General features: G+C 54.6%; 2 long non-coding RNA genes across 3 annotated transcripts in view; one reads left to right on the forward strand and one right to left on the reverse strand.

Annotated features, from left to right (window-relative positions):
• Positions 1–1,745, reverse strand: part of LOC138818526 (uncharacterized) — a 67,122-nt gene extending 65,377 nt beyond the window's left edge. For both annotated transcript variants that reach the window (XR_011369174.1, XR_011369173.1), the window contains exon 1: positions 1,609–1,745. This is a non-coding gene — a long non-coding RNA (uncharacterized lncRNA). The remainder of the gene's footprint in view (positions 1–1,608) is intronic.
• A 5,252-nt stretch (positions 1,746–6,997) lies between these two features.
• LOC138818525 (uncharacterized) overlaps positions 6,998–16,400 on the forward strand; it is a 20,841-nt gene continuing 11,438 nt past the window's right edge. The window contains exons 1-2 of the long non-coding RNA XR_011369172.1: positions 6,998–7,138; positions 7,325–7,397. This is a non-coding gene — a long non-coding RNA (uncharacterized lncRNA). The remainder of the gene's footprint in view (positions 7,139–7,324; positions 7,398–16,400) is intronic.

Raw genomic sequence — 16,400 nt, forward strand, 5'->3', positions numbered from 1 at the left:
TGTGCTTAGGCACTGTCCTTGTGCTCTTCAGCTCAAGGTGAGCACTCTACCGCTTGAGCCACAGCACCACGTCCGGTTTTCTAGTGGTTTATTGGAGATCAAGAGTCTCACAGACTTTCCTGCCAGGGCTGGTTTGAACAGCGATTCTCAGATCTCAGTCTCCTGAGTAGCTAGGATTACAGGCATGAGCCACCGGTTCCTGGCTCACTGTAATAATCTTGAACACACATTTTACTCTGTGTTTTACAATGCGTAATAATATTCTCACATTGATAGCCTGTGAAGCTGCTGTGGGTTTGGTATTACTCTTGTAGTGTAAAATAACTATACTCATTACCTGCAAAGCCTTAGTCTCTGACAATGCTGAAAATTATTCCCCCCAGAACCATATTCATCTCTATACCTTGATATTCCTAAAGTCACAGTAATGATCTGAATTAATTCAACCATTCATCACCTACTTATTAGCATGGAATGTCTGTTCATATGTACTCGCTATCATGAAAATTACTTTCACTACTTTTCATTTTTCTCTTTACCCCATTCTAACCCTATCACCCTGACTTTTCCTACATTAGTTCACCTCACCTATCCAAGCAGCCATTAACATACAGAAAACAGGTAAATACTAATTGTTTTTCAAGTCCTATCATTACAATACATGCATGGAACTTATTTCATTTTAGGTTTTATGTGAAGCAAGCCTAATTGTGACTCTCCTAATCATTATCTGAGAAGGGAGTCTGACAGAACAACCTAGCATGTGCACGCTCCCAGAGCACCCTCTAGCGGGAAGCGGCGCTCACTACACCCTGGGCCCCATGATACCCACGCGCTGAGCGCGCCCTCTGGAGGGAAGCAGCGCTCACTGCACCCAAGCTCTGAGCACCGCAGTAGTTTCAGCTCCAGCCCGTGGAATGGCCTGGCCCTGGAGACCTGGGCTGCTCTCAGGACAGTCCTTCTCCACTAAGAGTGATCCTTATCATCCCTTAATAAAAGGGCAAAGGAGAGGAGGAGGGTGCAGCGGAAGGAGGTGGCCAGGAGGGACGTAGAAGCTGCGGGCACCGCGGTCCGGTGCGGGTGCGGTGGCCCAGCCCCTGCCTCCGATTTCATCTACGCAGCTTTTCCCATGACGGTTGAGATACCGAGTCGGGTATTTCTTGAAAGATTGTCCCCGAGCCGCTCTGCCTCTCCCTGCCTTTCCCTCAACGAAGGCGGCTTGACAATGTGTGGGTGTCCAGCACACTTGGGGGCCGTTCCATCTCCTGATGCTGTTCGCTGTCCCGCTTTGCTGCTAGGTGCTGCGGTCCGAACCCTGGTTCCCATGACCCACGAACGCCCCCGGAGCCGGTCCACACAGAGCCCCGGAAGGACCCAGTTCTCTGCCCGGCGGCTCCCCCAGCGGGTCCTATCGACCACACCCTGCACCGGCCACTGACAACCCTGACTAGGGGACCGATTCCGGACCCTGACCTCCGGCAATGCGGGGGGGGGGGGGGGCGCGCGGAAGGAGGCAGGGCTGCGCATGTGCAGTGGGGCTTACGGGGCAGTGGAGGATCCGCCACCTCCCACCAGATGTTTCCATAAGGCATGGCGTGCTGGACTCACCGGATCCAGCTCCTGGGATGGTGCCACCAAGGCCTTGGCCAGAGTTGTGCCTGCTGCTCAGCGCTTCTGATTCTCTACCACAAGTTTAGACCAGGATCCGTGCCCAGACATGAGCCAGCCACGTTCACGACCCCGCTACCCGGAGCCAGAGCCCCGAAGCCACCCTTCCCCGCGAGCACCAGGCCGGGCTCCGCCCCCCGTGCCGCCAGTGTGCAAGCGAGAGCACGATGGCGTGAGGCTTTATTCAGTACAGGTTCATGCAGCCTGCGTGAGCCGAGGCTTTTCAGCGAAACGGCTTCTCCTTGGGTCAGTAGATGTGGCTTGGTCGCACAGATTGGCTCACCAGGAATGCAAACCCAGATGTGAGGGAATGCAGGGCCCAATCACCATGGAGACCAGAACCTGCAGGCATTACCATTGAATGGAATCCCTGGGTTTCAGGAACTAGTGTTGAAGGAAATACACAAAAGCCCCACCGGGGCCTCAGTTTATGTATAGCCAGCTTGTTAGTCATGCAGCATTTATACCACCTACTGAAGTTTGGAAAAATTGTAAGGTAATTTTTAATGTGATTCTGTGTTTCTGAGAAAATCTAAGCTTTTGTGGTGGTGGTGGTGGTGGTGCAATATAACTTCCTGGTAGATTTAAGTTTGGGATATATAGGAAATAAAAATTAGGTTGCCTAGTGCCCGGTCAGATAGTACATGTCATTCTTACGCTGACAAATAGATTCGTTTGTGGACAGGAACATGAAAGGGTACATGTTAAAATATGTATTTTTCATTAATCTGCATGGATTATGTAGAACATCAAAGCTGTTTTAAAAGAGAGAGTCGTGGATGTATTTGTGCTGTGCTTTCATTTCTTTGTAAATGAAGTAACGATTGATAATACACTTGTTGACCTTTTCACGCCTTCATATATATGTACACATATATAGAAATAGATGTCTGGTTTTTTGGTTTTCCAGTGTTTGGAAAGGAACTGATGGCAAAATTAATATTAAGTATACTTTGCCAGATAACCATGCAGACAGCAAGGTACAGAGAACAAAGAAAGGTTTATTTGTGGGGAAAGAGTGCCTGCAAGACTCCTTCTCCCAAGGGAGGAATGAGAAGAAGCACCGGTTATTTTTTGGGGTGACCTATATAACCTAGGAGGTGTAGGAGGTGCTAGAAGGTGCTAGGAGGTGGAGACCCTGGTGTCCACGTGTGGGCCAGGGGCTTCATCATGTCAGACTAGGATTTATGCCTCCTATCCACCTAGTAGATAAGGGTCCTGCAACTGCCCAAATCTGAAGGTCACCCTAAGGGTTTCTTGTTGCCTTATATGGTGGTATTGGTCCCAGAGAAGTGCCAACCCAAGGTAAAGGGGGTTGGAAGTTGATTATGTACTGCCTTTACTATGTGGGCCTAGTGTTGCTTAGGAAGGGAGTATGTTAAGCTATGGAGAAGGGAGGGAATGGACTAAAGCTATGGGAAGGGACTCATTTTGCTAACAGAAACTTAGATTATCTACTGATGAGCTATACCTCCACCTTAAAAACAATTATAATTGTAGACATCCCATACTTCAAGGTCAACTTAAAGCATGAGTGGCAAAGCCAAACACAAACATGTCAATTAAATAAAAACAGATTTTGGTTTGCTTTGTCATAAGTCATGAACTACTAAGTATTGTATCACTATATTTAGAAATTCTTTACTATCTTATTGGCACTTTAAATTTATCTAAGTAGTCATTGATTTTGAAAATCACAGCATGCTTAGTAGGGGTCAATTAATGGTCCTGTTGAGGAGGTCATGTTGAGGAAAGACCCACAGCCTTTTCAGTGTGCTCTTGCAGTTGGTCCTTGAGAGGGAGAAAAGGATTGTAGCTAGAGCCAGGAGAAGGCATGTAAGGCCCTTTCACAGTGAAAAGGAATGATACAAAAGCAAGGTGGGATTCGGATTTCTCTACCTGTCTGTCTTCTTGTGACCTGATGACAGAGTCTGGACTACCATGGATCCTTTGGCCTGTGTTTTATTGCAAAGGCAATGAGTGAAGAAAAGTTATGTGATTTGAAGTTAAGAGGGATTTGGGGTCAGCCTTACTCAGCCTTATGTACTATTGTTGATCAGGTGTGATGTAATGGCGGGCTGACTTTCTCTTTTTTTCGGGGGGGGGGGGAGGCTGGTTGTGGGGACTGAACTCTGGGCCAAGTGCTGTCCCTCAGCTCTTCAGCTCAAGGCTAGCACTCTACCACTTGAGCCACAGCGCCACTTCCGTCTTTTTTCATTTTGCTTATGTGGTGCTGAGGAATGGAACCCAGGGCCTCAGGCATGCAAGGCAAGCGCTCTACCACTGAGCCATCCTCCCAGCCCTTATTTGTTCTATTTATTTCTCTCCTTCCTCATCAATCCCCAAACCATATTTGTGGCAGTATTTGTTGTATATATTTTGATATCCTATTATTAGGTGTATACAGTTTGTGAGTATGTTTAACATGTCATTAGTATGTCTTTATCTCAAACCTAGGCATCATGCATGCATTACTAATGCTGTGTATTCAACGATGGCATATCTTCAACTTATAGTGTAATTCTTTCTCTGTTGGAAATGTACTGTATTTTCTAGTAATCCCTTTCCAGAACATGTTAAATGTTTATGCAAGAAGAGATAAGGTTAGAGAGATTTTCCTTACCCTTACCTTTCTCTCCATCTGTATTCTCAAGAGATAAAATTTCACGAAATCATATGACAATAAATTAATTTGAAATCATATGTCATCACTATGTGAAGATCATTGCTATTATTTAGGCATATTAAATGTCAGTTATCAGCTAAATGAAGTGGCTTTTCATACCTCAATCTATAACCCATATTGCCCCCTCTTTCCCTTTATTTCCTCCATTTCCTATTCTCTGTGAAGTGTGAGGGGAGGTTGGCTAACTGGGAGAGGGAATTGCTTATTTTCCTGGCTCTGCTACCTAGCTTGGTACCAATACCACTGCTTTGAATAATCTGTGGAGAGTGTCAGGCAGCCCAGAAGACAAATCAAATCTTGGAGTGAGTTCTGTGGTTCCACCTCTGTGGAACTCTGTTGCATTCCTACAGTGCCCTGCCTTTTACCCCACCTTTGGACCGACAAGAATTCTCTGGCTTATTTCCTGTCAGACAACTGGAATTCCTAACCTGGGTAGTTGCAGAAAATGGACAGTAGGTGGCGAGCGCTCACCATAACATTGCCTAGAGAGGGAGAAGAACGTTGGTGATGGCTGGACTCTGGCATATCAGTGATTATCCTGGTACCATACCTTGGTTGCACCGTGTTCTGCCTGACTGAGGCACGCATGACAGTACTGATATCTGCCAGTTTTCACTCTTGCATGATATAATACTAATTCACCCTGAGGAAATCTGTAGTAGAGCTGCTACCTCAGTCATTTATATACTGTAGCTTCTCAGTTCCAAATGTACATTTTTGCTGTAAACATAATTAGTCTCTGAGCTGGGTGCTTATGGCTTAAGCCTATAATCCTAGGTACAGTGATGGCTTAGAGACATCGGAGTATCAAGATTCAAAGCCACCATTGGCGGGAGACACCCATAAATGGTGCTGTGGCTCAAAACTGGTAGAAAACTAGTCGTATATAAATAAAACATTCTGTGATAGTGCCCCAAACGCTTAGGTGTAGCCACACAGTAAAGAAAGAGATAAAGACAGATTGTCCCTTGGAGGAATTAACAATGTGTCCTTTGTGAGGGTTAGCATCTGTTTGTAATTTTTACAGAATCATAAGTTAAAAGATTTACAAGCCGGGAGCTGGTGGCTCACGCCTGTAATCCTAGCTACTCAGGAGGCTGAGATCTGAGAATCGCAGTTCAAAGCCAGCCTGAGCAGGAGAGACCATGAGACTCCTATCTGCAATAAACCACCAGAAAACCGGAAGTGGCGCTGTAGCTCAGGTGGTAGAGCGCTCGCCTTGAGCTGAAGAGCTGAGGGACAGCGCCCAGGCCCAGAGTTCAAGCCCCACGACCGACAAAAAAGAAAAAAAAATTACAATACAATAGTTTAGCTGGAGTTAAAATGGAGTATTGGCCTTCACCATTCAAAATAGAATTAACCAATCACATTCAAAACTCAAAGCAATATTTTGTCATTTTCTCTCCTGTTTAGTCACAGATTGCATTTTCGTTTCTATTTATAATTCCTTGACCCAAAACTCTTGTCTTTCTCATACAATACCTTAGAATCTTATAATTCAAACTTTGGTCTCATGGTGCCTGCAATGATTATTTTTAATCTCAATTCCTACACTGACCCACCCCCACCCTTCCTTGATTCATTCATTTCATGAGAGGAAACTGGAATTCACAACCATGGTATTTTCAGAAAGTGGACACTAGATGGAGTTTGCTCACCGTCGTTCTCTTGTTCTGGGCGAGGGCAGGGAAAGGAAGGAATACCCATCACACTTGGTGGGTAGTGAGAGCTTCTTGATTTTACTGGCACCATACAGTGCCACCTCATGTGATTCTGCCCGCCTTGTGGTCCTGCATTACACAGTACTAATCAGCCCTGAGGAAACCTTCAACAGACCTGAAACTGCAGTTGTTATAGATACATAGCACAGCTTTCCAGTTCCAAATCAAAGACAATTTCCCCTGTACAAAATGAGCCCCATTAGCCTTATGCAGCTGGCGCATCTCTGTAACCCACAGCTACTTAGAAGGCTGAGAGAAATGTAAAGGTCGTTTCCAAGCTGGCCTAACAGGGTAGTATTTAAGTCTACTGTGAGATTAAGGATTTCCCAGGAAACCACATGTGGAGCTGTTGCCCAAAAATGTATACTAGTAGCTGCCTTGGGGAAAAAATAAAATAGTGAAAATGTAAATATCAACACCCAGGCACTGAGCTCAATCCTCACATCCAAAAAAAAAAAAGGTAAGGAAGAAAAGAAGAAATAAAGAATTCATTTCAATTTTTTGTTTTGTATGAATCATTTCCATGTGATATTTCTTGTATTTTTCAAGTCTATTAATATATTATGTATAGAACAGTACCGTAAGATTGCTTTCTTGCAGTGTTCTTATCTTACCCACTCATTAACTTAGGCCTTGGCCTTTGCAAAAGGTAGTTCTCTGAGAGGCTTCCTGCCTAGATTTCCTGATAACAGTCCTTGGAATTCCAGTTTCTTCTAAAAGGTCCTAAGCAACACTGTAACTCGTTGCCATGACTACATTTACAAGACAAAAGTTACCTCAGTTACCTGTGGAACTCTGCCTCACTACTAGCAACACCCACCCTCTATCTTCCCTTCTGGGTGTGGGCGGGGCAAGCTGACTAAATGGCTCCTGTGTTTCCTGGGAGGCTATTTTTTTTTTGTGGGCGGGGAGGGTCCGGTCAGGGGACCTGAACTCTGGTCCTGGATGCTGTCCCTCAGCTCTTCAACTCAAGGCAAGCACTGTACCACTTGAGCCACAGCGCCACTCCCAGCTTTTTTCTTTTTGCTTATGTGGTGCTGCGGATTCCAACCGAGGGCCTCAGGTATGCAAGGCAAGAGCTCTACCAGTGAGCCGCCTTCCCAGCCCATGGGAAGCTATTTTTTTTTAAAGTGGCTCCCCAGTTATCTGTTATTATGGCATTGAGAGGCTGGGTTGTGAAAAGACGCGCAAGACTACAATTAGTACGTAAAGTCTAGCGCCAGTGGAAGCTTACATGTATGCTTTCTAGAGTGGCTGGAGCACCAGTACTGAAAAGAAGATTACAACCTGTCTGGAGAACTAGGACAATGATTACATGATTGGTGAGTAAATTTCCTTCCGATTCCATTTTCACCATGGTTTTTCACTCTAAGAATCCAATCTGTGGCCTTCTTAATTCTTTTTTTTTCCACCCCACCTCACACCCAATAGCAAGGTAAAATTCCCCTCTATTCTCTTTTCTCTGTCTTCTCTAGAATCACTTGCAATATAAGCCAATTGAGACGTATCCAACCGCGGATCTGGCTTTGAAGTGGCTATTGACTAGTGTGGTCCTAGACCATCGTGTCCAGAAGGATACATCGATGTGTTTTGAAAGATCCTAAACCAAATGTACTTGTGATCATGACCCAAAGCGTGAGGACAGGTACATTTCTGTCCTCCTAATTCCAGCTTTGGTCCTCACACGTCCGGTTGTTATAATACGTTCACAGTCGTGCCACTTACGGATATTACGTCTTGTGTCTTCTCTGCAATATCTTAAATGCTCAGAGAAGTTACACCTTCTGACAAAAGGACAGTATGTGTGTCACACACACGGGGACACACACACACTCTGTTTGCCCGGAGTGCTGTGTAGCTTACCATGTCCAGTTATAGTTTAGGTCTAGCGTCCACGTAGGAGAGAAAACAGGTGCCGTTGGTTGGTCGGTCTGTCTGTCTCTCCGCCGGTCTGTCTTCCCCTGGCATCACCTGTTCTAGGTTCTTCTCCGCCGCCGCCGGCACCCCCCCCCCCTCTGCGCCCCCCCCCCCCCCCGCTCCTAGTCCATCAGTCCATCCATCTACTTCCCTGTAACTGACATAATCTTCTTCTTCTTCTTTGGGGAATGGATGAATAAACTTTTACCTTGTGGATATTGTACACACACCCTAAGGTGTGTGTGTGTGTGTGTGTGTGTGTGTGTGTGTGTGTGTGTGTGTGTGTGTGTGTGTGTGTGTGTGTGTGTTGACGGAATAGAGTGTTTACCATGCCTGACCCCCTGGCTCTGCCTCTCTACCCGTCTGCGATGCGATGTGTGTGCTGGGGCGCTTCTGCCCGCATATGTTCCCAGTGCGAACTCCAAAGAGAAGTACGCCCGCCGGGCCTGTGGGTTCTAACCATGCTTCACCCCCCCCCCCGGGAGATAGGATCGCCCCTCTGACCCCCCCACTCTGTTTGGGCCGGGGCCCCTCGTCTGTCTCTCCCTGTCTTTCCTCCTAGGGTTCCCTACCTGCCCTCCCCCCAGCCCCGCACACACACACACACACACACACACACACACACACACACACAGAGTCACAGACACACACACACAGAGTCACAGACACACACACCCACACCCACTGTGCACCGCCACACTCGGGTCCAGGTCCTCCACCACAGGCATGTGAGTGAAGATGCCTCTACCCTCCAACACCTGTGTGTCGGGTTCAGATTCATCGCCTCATGCCCCGAATCCTGCTCCAGAGAGAGTGGCAGAGCCTATTAGAAAAGGCTAGCTGTTTTTTTGTTTTTGTTTTTGTTTTTGTTTTTTTTATTTTAAGGTAGTCCCATTTGTCGAGTCTCTCTCCAATTTGTTGTGACCCTGGGACTCTGTTCAGGAAGTTCCTTCCTGTGCCTATTAGTTCAAGTGTCTCTCCTACTCTGTCCTGCAGTAGTTTCAGAGATTCAGGTTTAATGTTAAGGTCTTTAATCCATTTTGAGTTGATGTTGGTGCATGGTGATAGGCTGGGGTCCACTTTTAGTTTTCTGCATGTGGCTGCCCAGTTTTCCCAGTACCAGCGGTTGAAGAGGCTGTGTTTCTTCCATTGTATGTCTTTGGCTCCTTTGTCGAATATCAGCTGGCTGTAGGCCTGTGGATTTATTTCTGGATCTTCTATTCTGTTCCATTGGTCTTCGGGTCTGTTTTTGTGCCAGTACCATGCTGTCTTTGTTATTATAGCTCTGTAGTAGAGTTTGAAGTTCGGCATGGATAGCCCTCCCATATTGTCTTTATCCCCTAGAATTGTTTTGGCTATTCTAGGTCTTTTGTTGTTCCATATGAATTTTTGGACTGTTTTCTGTATTTCAGTGATGTACGTCATTGGGATTTTAATAGGAATTGCGTTGAATTTGTATATTAGTTTTGGAAGTATTACCATCTTTACTATATTAAGTCGGCCTATCCAGGAGCATGGGAGGTCTTTCCATTTCCTAGTGTCTTCTGCAATTTCTTTCTTTAACTTTTTATAGTTCTCATTAAATAGTTCTTTTACATCTTTGGTTAGGTTAATTCCTAAATATTTTATTTTTCGGGAGGTTATTGTGAATGGGGTTGCTCCCTTTATTTCCCTCTCTTCCTGTACATTATCAGTGTATAGGAAGGCAACTGATTTTTGTGGGTTTATTTTGTATCCTGCTATTTTGACGAAGAGAGTTATGATTTCTAAGAGATTCGGGATGGACTTTTAGGGATCGTGGAGGGAGGTATAGTATCATGTCGTCTGCAAAAAGGGATAGTTTAACTTTTTCTTTCCCTATGCGGATCCCTTTAATGTCTTTTTTCTTGCCTTATTGCCCTGGCTAAGGGTTCTAGGACTATATTGAAGAGGAGTGGAGACAGTGGGCATCCTTGCCTTGTTCCTGATTTTAGGAGAATTGGTTGTAGCTTTTCCCCATTAAGTATAATATTGGCTATTGGTCTGTCATAAATGGCTTTTATTGTTTTTAGAAATGTTCCTTCTATTCCTATTTTCTCCAGAGCTTTTAGCATGAATGAATGTTGAATTTTGTCAAAGGCCTTTTCTGCCCAGCCAGCGGCTCTCGTTTGGCTTTCCTGTCATTTAGTGATGGGTGAGTGGACTCACGCTTCCCATGGCGCTGTCACCGTGGGTTTCCAGACCTGTGTGCGTGACGTGTACCTACCCTCTCTGTGTTAGAAGAAACCTCTCTCTGGCCTTCCCCCTGCCCTTTCCCTGCCTGTGAAGGGGGGGGGGGCGGGTGGGGGCGGGGGGAGGGAGCGTGTTGTGGGGCGGGCGGGCGGCGGACTTTCACAAGTGAGCGGGGTGCCTCCCGAGGGCTCGTCTCTTGCTGGAGCCGACCCATCTTTGGGAGTTTTTTGTTGTTGTTGTTGTTGTTGTTGTTGTTGTTGTTTCTTTCTGGTTTCCATCTGGGGGAAAAAGAAAACAAAACGTACAAACACCCCCCCCCCAAAAAAAAAAAAAAAAAAAGACGGGCGGGCAGACGGTGGGACGAGCGCTCACTTGCCCTTTTCTGGCCATGTTGGGTGGGGGTGGGGGTCTTGCCACGGGCGGCGGAGGTCGTGCGGGTGGCCGGTTCGTTTTCTCTCGTGGTGCAGGCCTGCCGTCTTTGCCGCCCCTTCCTGCTTGGGACCGATCCCGACTTCCCGGTTCTCGGGTTCGGGCCGCTCCGTTCGGGCGACTCCCGTCCTGGTTCCTGGTTTCACTTTGGTCGCTGGCGGCGGCGGCGGCGGCGGCTCGATCTCGGTCTAGGTCTCTGGTGGCTCTGGTGTCGTTCGTGAGGTCGCAGAGAGGACCCGGCTGCAGGTCCTGACCTAGGTTGTGCCTCTCGGTGCGTGGCGGTGGGGAGTGAGGCGATTCGTTTCCGTGTTCTGTGTCTCCGGAGCTCAGAGCCGGCCGGCGCGCGCCGATCCGGGGTACGGCGGCTCGGTGGAGTCGGTCGTTGGAAGGCGGTTGTCGTGCTCCCCCTGGCGTCCGCCTTGATATGACAGTCCCCTCGTTCTCAGCCGAGCGAGCGAGTGAAGGAGGAGGTCTGGCGGCAGCGAGCCGGGCGGAGGCCCGGCCTCTACCGGGTGCCGGGCGCGACTGTCGCCGTGGTGTCGCTGTGGCGCCGGGGCGGCTGTTCTGTCGGACTTTGCGCCCGCAGGCGAGCGCGGGGTGGGGCCGTGAGTCGCCGCTCTCTCTTCCGTGCCCGGTCTGTGCCGGGGGTGGCGGCTTGGTCGGGTCGACCAGTAGTTCTGTCTGGGCCCGACGCCTTGTCCTCCTCCCCTCCCGTAGTTCTGTCTGGGCCCGACGCCTTGTCCTCCTCCCCTCCCTGGACTCTGGTCTTTGAGGGCGAAAGAAGGAGAGTACGAGGGACGTCTCGGGAGTCGGGGGAAAGGGTCCCCGGGTGAGCCGCTAGGTGGTGGGGCCGGTCCCGGCCCGGACTCGGACCACCCCCCCTCCCCGGAGTCACCTCCGAGTGAGCGGTTGGCGCGTGCCGGGCGCGAGGGCCTGGGTCGCCGGCCCCGTGTGGTCTCCCTCCACGGCCCCGGAGGCCGGAGGACAGACCTCTGCGGCGGGAGGAGCCGTGGGCACGGCCGAGGCGAGCCTCGGGGCCGGGACCTACACCCCCCCCCCTCCCCGACATAGGATGGTCGTCGGAGTCACCTCCGAGTGAGCGCTTGGCGCGTGCCGGGCGCGAGGGCCTGGGTCGCCGGCCCCGTGTGGCCTCCCTCCTCGGCCTCCTCCACGGGCCCCGGAGGCCAGAGGCCAGACCTCTGCGGCGGGAGGAGCCGTGGGCACGGCCGAGGCGAGCCTCGGGGCCGGGACCTACACCCCGCCCCTCCCCGACATAGGATGGTCGTCGGAGTCACCTCCGAGTGAGCGCTTGGCGCGTGCCGGGCGCGAGGGCCTGGGTCGCCGGCCCCGTGTGGCCTTCCTCCACGGCCTTCTCCACGGCCCCGGAGGCCGGAGGACAGACTTCTCCGGCGCGAGGAGCCGTGGGCACGGCCGAGGCGAGCCTCGGGGCCGGGACCTACCTACCTACCGTCTGCGGTGTGCGCGATGGCGGGGACTTGCCCGGTGGGCCCTGCGTAGGGGAAAAGTCGAGGCGGAGGGAGCACCTCGGGAGTCGGGGACCCGAGCCCGGGAGTCCCGCGTGTGTGCGTGCTGGCGGCAGGGCGCTCACCACCGACCCCGCGCGGTGTGGGTGTGGTGGCTGGGTGCCTCTCGGAGTGGGTGCCTCGCGTCTGCCGGGGGAAGGCTCCCCGTGCCGCTCGTGCCGTGAGCCCGTGCGCACCCGGGGTAGTGGGGCGGGTGCGTCCCCTGACCCCGCTCCCGCCCTCTCTCTTCGTCTGTCTTCGCCTTATGTGGTCGACCAGCTGTCCCTGAGAGTTCCGTGTCTGGCTCTGTTGGGGACGTGTTGGGGACAGGTGTCCCCGATGTGGTTTCCGAGAGGTCCCTGTCGCCAGCGAGTTGTCGCCCCTGCGTGACCAGCTGGTTTTGGCGTGGTGACGTGAGGATTTTGTACCTGCAGGAGGGTGCTGGCATGCTGTGTCCCGGTGGCTGTCAGCGGGTCTTTTGGGGCTCTCTCGGATGCTGTGTGCCGGGCCTTTCCCGTCTCTTCCCGGTCCGGGTCCCCCTGCCCTTCCCCCCGCACCCCGGGCTCCCGCTGCCCTGAGCAGGCCTTGCCCCTGTGGTGGCTCGTGGGTGTGGTGGTGGTGGTGGTGGTGGTGGTTGGTTGGTGGCTGAGTGAGTCCCGTCGTCCTTGATCTCTCCCCCGCTCCCGGTGCCGGATTCTGGCCCTTGCCTCGGCACGCCGAGGAGGAGAGTGGTTGGTTGCCTGGGGTGCATAGGTAGGCCCGCGCGGTGTGCTTCCCTCGCCGTGGCCGGCTTGAGGAGGAAAAGGCGGGGGGCGAGTCCTGCCTTGCCTTGCCTGTGCGTGTGCGGCATCCCCGTCCTGCCGTCGTGCTCGTCCGACCTCCGTGGCTTTTTTTTTTTTTTTCCCCCCTATCGCCCCTAGCTCCAACTCCCCCGACCTGCCGCTTCCCGATGGCGGGCCTGGTCGGCCGCTGACCTGCGCTACTCCCGAGCGCTGTCCGTGGTTCTTTTTCTTTTTCTTTTTTTCCTCTCTAGCTTCTTTTGGCTCTGTGCCCGGTGGAGGTGTCCTGGTAATCCCGAGCGCCAGGGACGCTGAAGCCCGTGGTACTTTTTTTATTTTTTTTATTTTTTTAAGTTTTTTTTTTTCTTTTTTTTCTTTTTTTTTTTTTTTTTTCCTTTTACCTCGCTCGTTACTCGCGAAAGGTTGTCTGTCCTGGCTACGCTTTTATCCCAGGCTGTTGGCCCTCTCGGGAGCCGAGCTTCCTGGGCCCCACCGCCTCCCGAGTGCCGTGTGGCTGTCTTCTCCGCCCCCTCGGTGTGATTGATGTGGTGACGTTGCGATCTCCTTCGGGCCCGGGCCTAAGCTGCGCCAGGCGAGGGACGGACATTCATGGCGAATGGGACCGCTCTTCTCGTTCTGCCCGTGGGCCCCTGCCCTCACCGTCCCACCGTGCCGGCGCCGGTGGTGTGCGGGGAGGCAGGGGTGCGGCAACCGGGTCCGGCTGCGCTCTCCCTGCCCTCGCCGTGAGGTCGGGGACTTGTACACGCTGGAGGAGGGGGGGCGCCCCTGATCTTGCTCCTCTCTTCCCGTGACTCGTTATCGGCACGGGGGTCGGCTCTCTCCGCGGAGAGGGAGGGTCGGTGCTCCGTGCTTGCCCGTGCTGTGTGGTGTGAAAAGCCGCGCCTCGCGCTCTGCCCTCTTGCGGTGCTCCCGGAACGCTCCCGGTCGGTTCTCTCAGGTGCCTGAGGCTGAGTGGTGGTGTCGTTCCCGATCCCGGCGTTGTCCGTTGCCTTGTGCCAGCCTGCTGCCCGTGGTGTGTCCCGGCCGTCCTTGGGTTTGTGGGGCTTGTGCGAGTGAGAAAAAAGTTATCGCAGAGATTGACGTCTCTGCTGGGGGGGGGGGTCGAGGCGGTTCCCCAGAGGAGGAGCGCTCTTCCCTTGTTGCGCCGGGCGGGTGGCTTCCCCGCATGAGCTGCCGGCCCTGGTCCTGGCTTGTCTTCCCTGCCGTGTCACCTGGCTCTTGTTGCACCGGGGGACCTGAGATGTTGCAGTGGGAGGCGAGCCGGGCCTGTGCGGGCTTCCCCGCCCGTGTGCGCGACTTTGCTCTGGCCCCGCACGGCAAGGCCGACCGACCAGGGTTGGTGTTGCTGCTGCCGCAGACCCCCCCCCGCCCCACCCCTCCCTGCCACCCGTGGTGGGAAGGATGGACGCCTTTGATGTGTGCTGGTCCCGGCGGGGTTCCCGTCGGGGTTGGGTGCGGGCCACCCTCAGAGTGAGGAGAGGTTCTCTAGCGATCCTCGTTCGGGAGGCGGCGTTCGCTGCCGGGTTGGCGGGGGCCCGCCCCCGATGGGCTCCCGCGGCCCTGCCGCTCCCTGTCCCGCTTTTGAGCGTTAGTGGCTGCCCGCGTTGGTAACTGCGTGCCCGCGCCTCCCCCCTCCGAGCTGGGGGAGGGTCCCGCGGGGCCTCTCCCGGGCCGTCGTCTGGTGTGGTGAGTGGAGGACGTTCCCGATCCGTCCCCGCCCCTGCCTCGCGCGCGGTGTGTCGAGTGGCGGAGCCTGGAGCCTGTGCTGGGTCGCGATGCGAGGGCGTGTGGTGTGTGGCTTCCCGGCCTCGTGCTTGGGGTGCCGTGGGGTTTTTGGGGGGTCCCGTCCCCCTACCCCTCCGGCCCCTGGCGACGCTGTTCCCGAGCGTCTGTGTGGGCCGCCGCCCGTTGGCGACGACGGCGCCGTGCCGGGCGCCGGGCCCCGCGGTGTTCCGGGGCCGCCGTGCCCGTGGTGGTGTGCCGCTCGGGGGGGTTCTGGCCCTCCGGAGCCGAGGATCCCGGTGTGTGTGGGCCCTTGCTCACGCGGCCGAAAAAGAGGCGGTCGATGATGGGTGCCGTGCCCGGCGGTGTGGATGGGTGCGGTGGGGCCCTGCTGGCGCGGGTGGCTCCGCGGGCGCTCGCGGGGTCTTTGAGGCGTGTGCGAGCTGCCTTTTCCCTCTCGGGCCTCTTTTGGGGGGGCCCGCCGCTGCCGCGGTGGGGGTTTCCGGTCCGCTGGTCGGCCGGCTCGGTGTCCCAGGCGTTGCGCGGGACCGCCCAGGAGTTGGGGGTGGTGAGATCCCGCGTTCGTTTCCCTGGCGTGCCGGCTGTGCCCGGAAAGGTCTCACCTCCCCGCTGGTTTGCGGCTGCGCCACCCGCCCGTGGGGGGGGGGTGGCCGCTCGCTCGCTCGCTCGCCTCTCACCCCGGTGACCCGACCCGATGACCCTCCCCGCTGCTCTTATTGGGCTTCCGGCATGCCCTCCTCACCCGCATCAGCCTTCCGCGATCCTCACCGGTTTGGCCTTGGTGGCCGGCCACCGGCGGACGGTCGAGTTGGGCGTGTGTGGTGTGTTCTCTTGGTGGGGGGGGACGGCGCTCGGCTCGTGAGGCTGCTCTCCCGGTGTGGGGGAGGCGCGTTGTCGCGGCGGCGGTGGCTTTTGAAGGGTCTTCCCGGATCGGTTTTGCTCACGACGCGAGGGCTCCTGCCAGCGGGACCGCCGGTACGCCACAGGGGCGGTGGCGGTGAGATTCCCGCGTGCGTCCCTCGCTCGGGAGTTGGCCGTCCGGGGGCCCGAAGCCGGCGTGACGTGTCTCCTCCCGCTGGGCGCCGCCTCGCGTGCCTGCGCGATGTCGTCCCGGGTTCCCGCGCCTCCCTCCTGCCCGCCGTGCCAGAGGCTTGCCCGCATCGTCTCCTCCGTCTCGAGCCGTGTGGCTTCGTCCCCCGCCCCGGTCCCGGATCCGGGGCGTTGTGCTCTCCCGGCGTGTCGCCGCCGCGTGCCCGGCGCGACCCCGGTTCCCGTGCCTGGCCCCGTCCGCTCTGTGCCGGCGGTGTCCGCGCGTGAGCGTGCTCGCGTGCGTTGGGTTTGGTGTCGCCCGCCTCCCGGGGTCCCTGCCGCCGCCTCCGGCCGCCGCCGTTGGCCGGTGACTTGTCGCCGACGGGTCGTCGCCGCAGACCCCCGACCCCTTGCCGGCACCGCCGGTCCGCGGTGGCGCGGGTCGTTGTGCGCTCGGCCCCCGCGTCCGTGCGAGCGAGTGAATTCGGGCCGGCTTCTGAGGGAGGCGGAGAAAAACCCCGTGGCCGTGTGGCGTGCGTTGCGTTGTGCGCGTCACCCCCGGCTTTCTGGCCGCTCGGGTGTGTGCCACGCGCGACCCGGCCGGCTGGCCGGCTGGACCGTGGACGTCGGCGCGCCGCCTCCGGGCGGGGAAGGGGCCTGGCTCTCCTCCCCG

Source organism: Dipodomys merriami, unplaced genomic scaffold, assembly GCF_024711535.1.
Source record: "Dipodomys merriami isolate MVZ:Mamm:240054 unplaced genomic scaffold, mDipMer1.0.p SCAF_772, whole genome shotgun sequence".
Taxonomy (NCBI): domain Eukaryota; kingdom Metazoa; phylum Chordata; class Mammalia; order Rodentia; family Heteromyidae; genus Dipodomys; species Dipodomys merriami.